General features: G+C 34.7%; 1 long non-coding RNA gene across 2 annotated transcripts; it reads right to left on the reverse strand.

The window, feature by feature from the left end:
• Positions 1 to 1,803: 1,803 nt before the first annotated feature.
• LOC104249517 (uncharacterized) lies at positions 1,804 to 4,775 on the reverse strand. 2 transcript variants are annotated; one of them, XR_011404377.1, is made up of 4 exons: positions 4,548 to 4,721; positions 4,296 to 4,391; positions 3,993 to 4,203; positions 1,804 to 2,059 (listed from the first exon to the last, which is right to left on the reverse strand). It is a non-coding gene; the product is annotated as an uncharacterized lncRNA (long non-coding RNA). The 2 variants fall into 2 exon arrangements; XR_716778.2 differs by lacking the exon at positions 1,804 to 2,059 and having other exon boundaries at positions 3,991 to 4,203; positions 4,296 to 4,429; positions 4,548 to 4,775.
• Positions 4,776 to 13,285: the final 8,510 nt, after the last annotated feature.

Genomic DNA, 13,285 nt, shown 5'->3' on the forward strand with positions numbered 1-13,285 from the left:
CTCTGTATTTATGGTTTAATTAGTAGAGGGCTCCCCAATTTATTACTCCCTAGTTATTAGCATCAACCTGCAATTATCAAACATATATGATTACAGAGGCGGAGCTAGAGAGTTGGGAGCGGGTTCAACCGAACCCAGTAGCTTTGATTCTAACCCTATATTTATCTTAAAAATCCATTAACTATGTACAAATTATTAATTTAGAACCTAATAACTTTAAATGATTAGAATCTCGAACCCATAAGCTTGAAATCCTAGTTCTGCCTCTGCATATGAATAGTGGTTGTTTCTTTTTAATATCATACTGATACCTGAGCAAAATCAAGTTCAAACTCCGACATTAATAGTAAAAATTATGATGTTTTGTTTCTAAACTCTCGAGTCGTGCTCATATTTCAGCAAAAGTATGTGTTGCAAAAGGGACGCATTTTTAGTAGCCAATTATTCAAGCACCATAGCATCCGTATTACACCTCATATTCAGGAAAAACTTGAGAGGAACATAACGAAAAAGCAAGAAGAAACAAACCTATACCGTCATAACTCTCTATAACAACATCTCTATATAACAATCATTCACTATAAAAGATAAGTTTTCCTAAAACCGATATTTTATGTTATGTTATAATATATATTCTCTATAACAACACTTCACTATAGCATCTAAAAAATATCGGAATAAATATAACTATTAAAGAGAGGTTTGACTGTACTATATTTTGTCTAAGTCAGAATAGTGATATGTAAAATGAAACGAAAAGTGTATAAGATTTGAAAAGTAAAATGATAGTAGGATGTTTTCATCTACGATTGAGCTCTTATATTTTCTCATCCTGATGAATTAGATAAGAAAGAATTGTGCTGCATCTTTCTTTATATGTAACAAGCTATGCCTTTCTTCTAAAAAGAAATGATATCATTAACCTATTTTGCAGAGTTGTATAAGATTCAATATCATTAGTTATTTTTTGAATTTTCGGCTTTAACAGAGTAAATATCTCATTTTATTTTACCAGTTAAGTTGTTTAAATGACTATACAGACTACACCCAACGGTAGCTATTTTATCACACCATCACATGTACATCATGACTGGCGGCCCGGTACACAAGGCATTATGCGTTCACGCAAGGTCTGAAGAAGGACCGCACCACAAGGGGTGTGAGGTAGACACCTCACGTGATGTACATCACAGCTCGCGGTTAGAATAAAATATAGACATCTCCCTAAAGTTGGCCAGCTTTGTTCCTATTAGATACTCCAACCTCACTTAATATGTGTATATTAAGCAACTTGGAGCAGTGTACGCCAACTTTAGAGAGCCAAAAGTTACCAAAATAGTTACTACTCCACTACCATAGATCACGGTGAAACAACCGACCATCTACAGAGGATTTCTCAACACCAAGTTACTCTAATAAAAGCTTCAATATCAAACACAAACCAAAATCATAAGCAGTGTTATCAAAGGCGAAAAGCGCAAAAAGCTCTAAGGTCCATTAGAGCTTTAATGGAAAAAGGTGCAATTGGAGAAAAAGTAAAAATATGTATATGTAGTCCAATACTAATAATTATAAGCATAAATAACAAATATATGGACAAAAAAAATGAAAGAAAATTACGATAAAGTGAAATATCAATTGTTTAGTATCACCTTTTCAGCATCACACTCATTAGCAAGGAAAAGTATGGCTTAGAGCCTTGATGTGACACTGAAGCGCCCACAAAGCGAGGCGAAGCGCTCAACGTGTTTTGAGCCTCGCTTCAGGGCTTAAGCGCGCTTTAAGCACGCCTTTGACAACACATTCATAAGAACATCAGAACACATTTTTCCTTGTCTTAGTAATAAAACACAGATAACCCTACATTCTCAATGACATAACTACGAGCGTAGAGGACAAATCACAACACTTTTTTTCATGTCTTAGTATAACACCAGTAAGATGACACCACATTCTCAACAATAACTAGCACAGTAGAAAACTGACAAGAGCTTAAAGAGATGACTAGCTCACTGCGTAGCATTCACATCAACATTGGAAACAGGAGGTCGCTCACCACCTGCCAAAAATAAAATGATAAATACAACAAAGAAAAACAAAGCAGGGAAGAACCAAAAGAACTTTAAAGCATCAATTTTCTCATCATTTGTCGGTATATAAAATTTTTTGGAAGTTGCAATCTGCACAAAGCAAACATCTTGAAGGCTTGAACGAGAAAATGCAGATGTTGCGATCGAGAAAGACAAGTTGCAACCACAAGGGAGTTGAATGTTTTAGGTATAACATTATTTTGATGTGAACCAAAACTCCTATCCTGCTAAAGAATTTTCCAAAGGGAACCTAATTACAGTACAGGAAAACAGGACTTTCGGTTACGATCCATGAAGTCGCCACAAAATCAAGGGCTTTTCGTGGCGACATATCTAGTTGCATGAAAAGTAAAGATTTTGAATTCAATAGGTAATGCAGTTTGTATCTCTATAGAAATGAAGGCATTTATATTTTCCATAAAAACATGATGTAATCCACCTATATTTTTTTTTTCAAATTATTGACTCAACTGGACTCCAGGGAAGCAACTAGAGTAATAGAAAGCCATGAGGAGCGGTAGACCCAAATTTTACAAAATACTAACACCTTAATGAAGTTCAGCTTTAGCAAAGATATGCAGTTGAATAACAACAAAGCACATCAGTATCTTGAACACTAATGCAAGAAGCTCTTCCAATGAATCACGTACTCTTGGAGTAATTTATAACCTTCAGACTGTCTAGGTTGGAAAAAAGTTTTAGTGAGAATCTGATTGAGTTCAAAATCATTTCTTGGTAAAAATGAAAAAATGAGATGGGAAGAGAAAAGCTACACATTCTCCTAGTTCTGCTCTTAAAGAAATTGTTTCTTTCTTCAGTACTAAAGATCCTTGCCATCACCAAGAAGAAGAAACAAAAGAGAGAAGAAAGTGAAAAAAAAATAGATTATGCTGCAGCTTAGCCTTTTAACTATTACAAGGTTTAAGCTCCCTTAATCTACATTTTTTTCTGATGATGGCAAAGATCTTTAGTACTGAAGAGACGAAACAAATCCTTTAAAAGCAGAAATAAGGGAATGTGTAGTTTCCTGGAGAGGCAAAGCATTATTGTTCATGCGAGACTTGTAATATTTCTACCTGAACAACATAAAAACTGCAGGTACAAGTGTTTATAATTTATTTCTTAACACAGAAAATGACAAAACAAAGTCACATATATCATAACAGCATTGATCAATGGAATCATGTGAATTCTCTCATAAAGTGAATTCGCCAACATACTTGTTGCTAAATAACTAAAGATCAGAATGCATCTATTTCATTCCTTCTCACATTTAACAATATGGAAAGAATCATGGTGTTGGTTGGGGCTGATCATGAAGTTTTGAGCAGTTATCTTTTTGGTGTAATTGAGGTTGCCGGCAAGCACACACAACATAATTTTTACACCATTGGCAAATAATGTTGGCATATTGGAATATAATAGATATAAATGGAGTGAAATTGATAGTGATATTGCGGACCTCACAATTGAGGCATAGTTGTTGTGTACCAAAATGCACAGGCATAAATCAATGAGTTGTATGCTAGAGAAAACATATATCCCCCCCCCCCACACACACACACCCACACACGCCGGTCAACGCAAGAAAAAACCCCACGAGGGACAAGGTAATCCTAAGAGGGCACAACCATTGGAAGTTTATATATCTTAGCATAAGCATGTTCATGGGCGAAGCCATATGTCTGAAAGTTGACCGCCCTTCATCGGAAAATAGCACTGAGTATATAGGTAAATTATTAGGTTTTATAGGTATACAGCATATATTGAACACTCTTTGTCGGAGAATTTTTTCACTTCTTTCAAGTTTGTAACACCCTTGAAAAAATTCCTGGCCACTGAGCATGTTGCATATAAAAGCAATGTAAGTAACAAGTGGGAAGATGATAAAAAAAGGTTTACCTTCACCACTGGATTGTTTCTTAAGCCTGCAAAATATAATTTCTTTGTCTCCATCAATTCCCCACCACGCCAATGTTTGAAAGGTCTTTACAGCATCAGAAGCAGCAGCATTAGCATCAGCATCCCTGGCTTGAAAGGTGATACGACACCAAAACCCAGCAGCAAGTGATGTGTTCACAGTCAAATTTTTGACAAATTCGTATCTTTTATTCTAACAAATAGAAGAGAGCCAAATTAAAAGGGGCAGACAGAATAACATTTTTCTCCAAGGATAAGGCAATTATATAAGAAGTTTTTACTTACATTCTGTGAATTGAAATCGCAATGGCCATGTGAGACAGCTCGGTATATCTTGGGATGTTCTCGCAACCCCGTTGTGGATTAATTGGAGCCACCACTCTAACCCCCAATTGCAAATTCAAATTGATATCAAAACCCTATTTTGCATAATACACGAACAACAAAAAGGACAAATCACACTCAATAGTGTGGTCTAGTAGTCAATGAAGTGGAACGAGAACTATGAGGCCATAAGTATGAAAGGAGGATACGCACCTCGCTCTCATCCACCTGCCGATTATATTCCTCCCGAAGTTTCCGGGACATACTGCGACCATCAACATACATACAACAATCGTGATCAGAATCAGAATCAGAATCAGCGACATTTGAACCAACTCCATTACTACTCTCCTCTTCCAACTTTTTTTCCCTCGGCCATCATTCTCTGAAAGTGCCATCTGCAATTGGAATCGGAAGCTGCTGAAAATGTGAGAGAGATTCCAACGGGCAAGTTTAGGAATTAAAAAAAAAAAGTCACTTTTTTCTGAAAGGCTTTGTTTGGAAAGCAGCAATTGGAATTGGCGTGTATTAATTATGCAGCCTAGTAATTATAATGACCTGTTTATTTGTCACAATGTAATTACAAGCATACTGTTTGATTGCACAAGTATAATTATATAGTTAGATTAAATATTAAATAAATTATCAAAACTTAAAAGTTAAAAATAATATATATATTCCTATAAATAATTTTTTATAAATATAAATGATATTAGATTTGGTATTTAAGATGCATATTTTTCTTGAATATACACTAATTAGCAATCATATATTTATAACTAATACTGTAAAAATAATTTTTATATATTTTCAAATTAATAGTATTTAGTGGACGTTTGGACATAAGAATTGTAAAATTCCAAAGAAGGGTGAATTTTTTTTCCAAGTGAATATGGTATTTGAAATGTAGAGTTGTGTTTGGACATGAATATAATTTTGGTTTTTTTTAAAAAAAATTTGTGAGTAATTTGAGTGAAAGTTTTTAAAAAACAGGTTTTTGGAGTTTTTTAAATTTTCGAAAATTTCCAAAATGCATCTTCAAGTGAAAATTGAAAATTTTATGAACAAACTCTGATTTCGGGCAAAAGTAAAAAAAAAATTGAAACAAAGGATTGTAAGAACAACATGGAATGTATGTTTGATAAAAAAAATTAATTGGTCAAACATGCCAAATTGTGAAATTACACCAAAATTCAATTCCTTGATGGCTATCAAAACAGGCTCTAATTTTACTTGAAGTTGAATTTCGGAATTTTAAAATTTTTGAAAAAGTTTTAAAAAATTATTTTGCAATATTTTCAATTCAAATCAATCAAAAAATTCAAAAATAGCTCCAAGTTGTGTTCATGTCCCAACACAATTTTAATTTTCAAATACCATTTTCACTTCAAACAAAATTTACTTTTTTCATAATTTCACAAATTTTATGTCCTAACGCTCACTCAAAAGTTGTGATTCAATAACATTAACGTAACAATAATATTTTCTTATTATAGAAAAAATAAAAATTTGAAGATAATTTTTTTTAAATATTTAAAAACTGTCATCCCTTTGGAACTAAGGGAGTATTATTTTTGCTTATAATATTATTATATTCACTTTTTTCTAAGGGATTTGGAATTACTTGTTGCTGGGAATGCAATAGATATTGTACTCGTCGGGTATCCTCCAATTTATGAAGTGTTCTCCTTCGTGCTTGGTAATGCAATTGAACTGTGATGCTTAGACATGTAGTTATGTCGATTTAGTTTAGGCTTTTTATCTTTTTGGATTTCACTATATTTCTGGTGCAGAAGCTGATTAATATGGTTGAATGAGGTAGGGACAGATTCCCCGTTAGAGTTAAAGATCTTACTCTACTCAATTTTATATCCAATCTAGAATTCTCTCTCAAGTTCAATCCTAGGTTCATAGATAGTATTCAATTGATGATCAAGCAATCAAATAATTAAGCGCAAGATTGAATAAATAAACCAATATGATAAAATAATAAGAACAATTCAAACTTCAAACTACAACGTTCATGTAGCTGAAGGATTGCATATAGGTGTTTATAACACACAACGGAAAACAATAACAATCCTAGACAGATCTTTTCGTGTTTAAAATTTATTTACATGTCAATAGATCGAATCTAAGACGTACCTGGTAAAGAAAGTCTCGTTTCAAATTCTTCGATAGTGCGAAGACTCTATGCATATTCACACCGAGACTAATCCTTACTATTAATTCTTTGATTAATGAAACCCGCGAATAAATTGAATGAAAAACTTATGCTGAAATTTTCCTCAAAAACTTCGGCATAACAGTAATAGGACAAGAAAACAATTTTTGTGTCAAAATATCTCTCTCGATTGTGCGGCTCATGGATGCATTATTTTTCACACTTCCTCGTCACGTATATGGTGACATTTATGTATCACCTTTCGTAATCCTTTTCCAATAGTACAAGAAAAGGCTAAAAGGCCGTGACTTAGTGCAAGTCCAATGTCAAAATATTTTCCTATTAAAATGTTACATTAATCCAATTGCAAATTGGATTGAAGATATCCCGATTCACGCCAATCCAATTCAACATTGGATTTAACGTATACGTCCTTTAAGAACTTTCCAATTCCAATTCCAAATTGAAAAGAATAAATTAATATTAAATATACAACCTTTATATATTAATATTAACTACGATTACTAAATATATATACATATATATATTTCAATTAAGAGATATAATTTAATTTCCAAATAGAAAACTTCAATTTGTTCACAATATTAATTACATCCTCTGTGCTAGCAAATAATATAATAATATTTTATTTGGACTAATAATTTATTTATTTGACTAATTAAATTCTTTAATTTAATTATCAAATACTAAAGTAATTGTGATGACCCAAAAGGTCATCACTTGTTTAAAAATGAAGTGTTCTGAGGCCTTGAAAACCTCATTTAGAGTCACCTCGATTTGTGTGCGCAATCCGGACGCGTAGCCGGAAAGCTTAAATATGAAATCCCGTGAAAATGATAAATTTTGGTTATAAAATGAGTTAATTTGACTTCGGTCAACGATTTGGGTAAACGGACCCGGACCCGTGATTTGACGGTCCCGTAGGGTCCGTAGGAAAATATGAAACTTGGGTGTAAGCCCGAAATCGAATTCCAAGGTCCAAAGCCCGAGAAATAAATTTTTAAAGAAAATTATTTTCTGAAATTGTTTAAAGAAATTTGAAATAAAATTTTCTTAGCACATGATGGTATCGGGCCCGTATTTTTGGTTCCGGCACCCGGTACAGGTCTTATATATGATTTAAGAAGTTTCTGTGGAATTTGATGAAAAACGGATGTCATTTGGCATGATTCGGACTTAAATTGCAAAAATTGATGTTTAAAGAAATTTTGAGAAAATTTCATTGATCTCGAGATTTAATTTTATGTTCATGTTGTTATTTTGATGAGTTGATTACACGAATAAGTCCGTAGGATGTTTTGAGGTTTTGTGTGCGTTTGGCTTGGAGTTCCGAGGACTCGGGTGAGTTTTGGGTAGGTTCCGGGATGCCTTAGGCTTAAAACTAGATGTTGCAGGTCTCTGAACCTGCCGTGCGGTCCGCGGTGGAGGGCTGTGCAGTCGCAGTCGACTTTGTGCGGTTCGCAGTGGAGGGTTGTGCGGCCACAGTCGACTTTGTGCAGTGTGCACAAGGGCTCTGGACTGCAGTACCCTCAGGAATGACTGTGCAGCCATAGTCCATTTTGTGTGATCCGCACAGGGCACCTGAGAATAGTATAAATAGACGGGATTTTCAGTTATTTTTTATTTTTCAAAACCCCAAAAACATAAGAGATGATTTTTCAAACACCTTTTCTTCTCCAAATCAATTGTAAGTCATTTTTAACTAGTTTTCTTCAATCATTAATATCTTTTAACATGATTTCAACTTCAAATCAATGATTTTCATGGGGGAAATTAGGTGTTTTGGGTAGAACCTAGGTTTTTTTCAAAAAATTGGGGATTTGGACCTCGATTTGAGGTCCGATTTCAAAACAAATTACATATTTGAGCTTGTAGGAGAATGGGTAATCGGGTCTTGGTTCAAACCCCGGGGTTTTACCACGTGGGCTCGGGGGCAATTTTGACTTTTTGTGAAAACTTTGGAAAACTCATTTTCACGCATTCAAATTGATTCATTTAGCGTTTATTGATGTAATTAAGTAACTTGTGGGTAGATACGAGCGAATTGGCAGAGGAATCAAGGGATAAAGCTATAATTGAAACTTGAGTTGTGTTTGAGGCATCGAGGTAAGTGTTCTGTCTAACCTTAGCTTGGGGGATTAGGAGTTGAGTACTATTTGCTATTTGCTTCTTGTTGAGTACGACATATAGGCATGGTGACGAGTATCTATACGTTTGTGTCAAGCATGACTATGAGTCTTAAATTGATACTTGTTATGTTCTTGAATGTTACTATGGTTGAAATAGTGAGTAAATCCTTGATATTGAGCAAAGACTTAATTTATTTATCGTGGAATCTACTTATGATTGAGAAATGGTGGTAATTGAGACGATTAAGAGTTGAGTTAAGATTGGTTATAACTGATTCTCCCTTTCCGGGACGTATATACTTGTAGTGTTGAGTTCCCTTGTCGGGATAGTGTAGTCTATTGTTGATTCTTTGTTGGCACGGTTAATTATGATTATTGTTGACTGTATAGTTGGAACGGGTTGTACGTCGCAATAGATATTATATTGGATCGGGTTGCACGCCGCAACAGATATTATATTAGATCGGGTTGCACGCTGCAACAGCTATATATATGCGGATCGGGTTGCACGCCGCAACAATGTTAAATGATAAGGGATCGGGTTGCGCGCCGCAACAGTATTGTTATTGTATTGTTTTAGATATTGAGCTGTCATTTCATATTTTATTAAGTTTCTGTTGGTCTTGATATGTTTCCCCGAAGCATGTACCCCCTCCCATTTTAAACTGCTTATTTCTGTTTATTTTTCGCCATATATTATATTACTGCACAGGTTTATCTGGAGTCTGGTCCTAGCCTCGTCAGTACCCCGCCGGGGTTAGGCCACGCCCTTACCAGCACATGGGGTCGGTGTTGCTGATACTACACCCTGCACTCTGTGCAGATACCGGAACGGCACTTGATCAGCAGCAGTAGGGGAGCTAGCCTTCAGTCCACCAAGACACCGAGGTAGCCTTGCAGGCGTCCGCAGGCCCGACGTCTCCTCTATCTTTTATTATGTTCTGTTATCTCATGTATCCGAGACAAACAATGTTATTTTTCCTTCAAACTGTTGTATGTAGTACTCTTAGTAGTCCGTGAATATTGTGACACCAGTTTCTGGGTAGAGGCATGTGTTGACTTTCGAAACATTTTGGTTTTATATTTATTTAAGACTTCCGCTTAAATCTCATATTCCGCTGTCATTTAGATGTTTATCACTTGTTAATAGAAGTTGTAAAAAAAAATTAAAACAGAAGAGTTAAAGATTGCTAAGTTCGTGGCTTGCCTAGCTTTTACGAGTAGGCTCCATCACGACTCCCGAGGGTGGAAATTTCGGGTCGTGATAGTAATTAATCCTTTAACAAAGATCAGAACACTCGTTAGTGTGTGACCCCATAGGTTCAATACTAAGCCATTAGTAAATTGATCACATCAATATACTAATCAAGGATGACGTCTAGCAACACTATTTAACGACCGGATAGAATGAAGTATACAATTTACTCTCAAGAACCAGTAGAAGAATAATGTAGTAATTCCTTCTGTCCTTATAGCTCTGGATCACCCTAGTATATTGTTCAACTGTCAAATCCTAATAGACGACCAACTATGTGTTCATGTCAAATATAATCGACCATTGAATGACTAAGAAACTCATTTCTTCTTTCATTCAATTACCCTGGCCAAGGTCTTAGTTTGGTCGTTTATAATTCATGACAACATGGAGCTTAAACTCATTACCAAGAGTTGACAGATTCCATCTTGATCAATCACTAATTCTACAAGTATTCAATCGTACCCAATATCCTTTCAACTATCGCCCTAGGGCCATAGGTGTCTAGTATTAAAGCACAACAAATAACTTGTCAATTACTATGACGATCTCAGGTCAAAGGAAACTCTTACATCACATTATTCAAGAGAATATCCTATTGACAGTTTATGGTAATTCTAACCATTAGGAATTATCAAATGAGTCGGTTCAATGATCATATATCTATATGCATCATCTATCTATGTGATTCAGTTAATAAGATCAACTAATCTTTTTCCCATAAACACAATCACATAAATATTGATCTAACCGGATTACTAATGTCTAAATTAATAATCCTACGATACAAGAACAAATTTAGATTAAATTGTAAGAGACTTTGCTCTCATTATCATGATCTCTATCACGATGACAAATCTCAAAATTTAATCAAGGACCTTATAAAATAAATCAAACAATTAATAATAACTATGATAAAAAAAATGCCATAGATTTTTATATCAAATAACGTTCACAAAAATATGTTCAAATCATCAAATATGAGATTGGATCTAGGGCATATCTACTATATCCCTAACATTAACACCCAAAACTCTAGAACTAAGAAACTATGAAATTAAAGGAAGAGAAGAGAAATTAGTTAGAAGCCTCCTCCAAGAGTAGTGCGTGTTCCCCACGTGAATTCTTTTCAATATATGTTAGATACCCTTCAAATTAGATTTAAAACCCCTTTTATGCATGGTGGGATTGTGTAGGACCAAAATAACCTTGTCCTGAACGAAATAGGACAACCCACACACAGCGTCCGGACCAGCGCCTAGCGCTAGCATTAGCGCTGGAATAGGGATGGCAATGGGGCGGTGCGGGTGCGAGACGGGGCGGATTTAGACATATGCGGGACAGGGAGGGTTTTATACATATGTGGGGCGGAGCGGATTGAAATAACTTTTTTTGAAGTTCTGTGCGGTTGCGGGACGATTGCGGGTTAAGAATAAAATTTCTTACAGAATTACAACTTTTCCGGCTATGCTAATTTTCTTCGGCGAAGTACAATTGCGGCTAAAGCTCCTACTAAGCTTGTTATTTATTATAACTGAATTCATCTATGAAATTAAAGTGATATATCCTATTATTATTGTGTTTTTGAATCTAAAAGATATCACTTTTGTGTCCTTAATTCAGATTTCTGACTTTTTATCTTAATCAACAATTGTCCTAGTTTAATTGAAAATACTTGTATCACTTCAAGTTCCCCTGCATACCTGACAGCTTACAATTTAAATTTAAGTAAATGGAACCAAAATAGTCGCAATGTTTCCAGTCAGTTGTTTATGGCCTTTGGTTCCATTACAAATTAAGACTGTTAGTTTAATAGATTTTAATGAATATACCATTGTGAAATTAGAAAAAATCACCTCGACATTTCCAGCCCAAGTTTAAATCCTTATCAAAATGAAAATTCCAGTCAAAAGCTTCAAAAAGAAAATAACAAATGAAAAAAAAAATCAGCGGGCCGGGGCCGGGTGGATGCGGGGCAGGTGAACGCGGGTGAAAATCATATGCGGAGCGGGGCGGGTTAAAACTTTGCGGGTTGAGACAGGACCCGCACCCGCCCCACACCGCACGACACCGTTGCCATCCCTACGCTGGAACCAGAAACATTTTGCCGTTCTTCAAATCCATTTTTCGCCTAGAATTGTATTTCCCTTTTCTATTGTCCAACACCTGGGGGTTCAAAAACCAAAGGGTGTCCCCCCTTTGTCTCCTTTTCTATTTTCCTTTTTTCTTCTTCTGAATTTATTCAATTTTACTTCAAATCTCTTCATTAGCATGCCGATTTATTCTTACACAGTTAAAATATAATATTAAACATAAAATAATATAATTAATACTCAAAATATGATTTAAAGTGCTTGAATGTGAGGCAACATAGGTGAATATATGTATTTTTAGCCCAACATCACTAGTTGCTCGAGAGAGCTACGACACCCAAAGTACTCACGATCGGTAAAGAATACTTAGGCGAAATTATAGAAGATGTAGCGGGAAGGATTCCGACAATTGAGGAAATCATAACTCTAGACCTCCTTAATTTTGTTTCCAAACACTTAATATCTTTATTTATTAATTTACTATTTTAATTTATTAGTTAATTAGTTAGACACAAGAATCTTAATTAATATTCATAACTTAGAAACTATTCGAGCTTGCCTTCTTAGGGATATTGAATAGTTGTAGCTAAGGCTTAGTTCTCTGTGGAATTCGACTCCGAACTTTTAGACCGGATTATATGTATAGCGATCGTTTATCCTTTTTAGGACTAGGGTTGGACATGATCACTTATCGAGTAAATTATATTTTCTTAAAAGATTATCGTAAAGATTGTCTATTGATAATTTCTAGCTAGTTAAATGATAAATAAGCAATGGTATAATTTATAAATGACGCATCAAGAACCTAAAATAATTTAACTGTTTTGAATTAGTTTGATCCATTATAAACACTACATAACATCTTGAACATTATCGTATTTGGCCTCCAAATAATTCTAATCAAATTAGCTATTGACTTTGACTCCTAATATATATAATATACAGATATAGACTGGTGGAAGAGAACTGTGAAATTGAGATAAAACCAAATTATTAAAAAATTACGTAAACTCCAAACCCAACCTTTGATCGCGAGATGCTGATTTGATTTTTATTACATACTAGTTGGATTAGCCGGGGCCCAATTACCATATTTTCCTGCATCTTGTACAGTAAGTATGAACAATTTCATATATTGAAAATTCAATACTTTTGATTCCCATCAACTGTAATTTCCCAAATTTTAAGTTTGAAACACAAGAATCAACATCGCGGGAAATTTGATATGATCAGATTTAGTTTAGCACTACAAAGCTATATTCAAAATTTTCAAACTGCTGGTGTATGAT

The sequence above is a fragment of the Nicotiana sylvestris genome, chromosome 12, assembly GCF_000393655.2.
Source record: "Nicotiana sylvestris chromosome 12, ASM39365v2, whole genome shotgun sequence".
In the NCBI taxonomy this organism is placed as follows: Eukaryota; Viridiplantae; Streptophyta; class Magnoliopsida; order Solanales; family Solanaceae; genus Nicotiana; species Nicotiana sylvestris.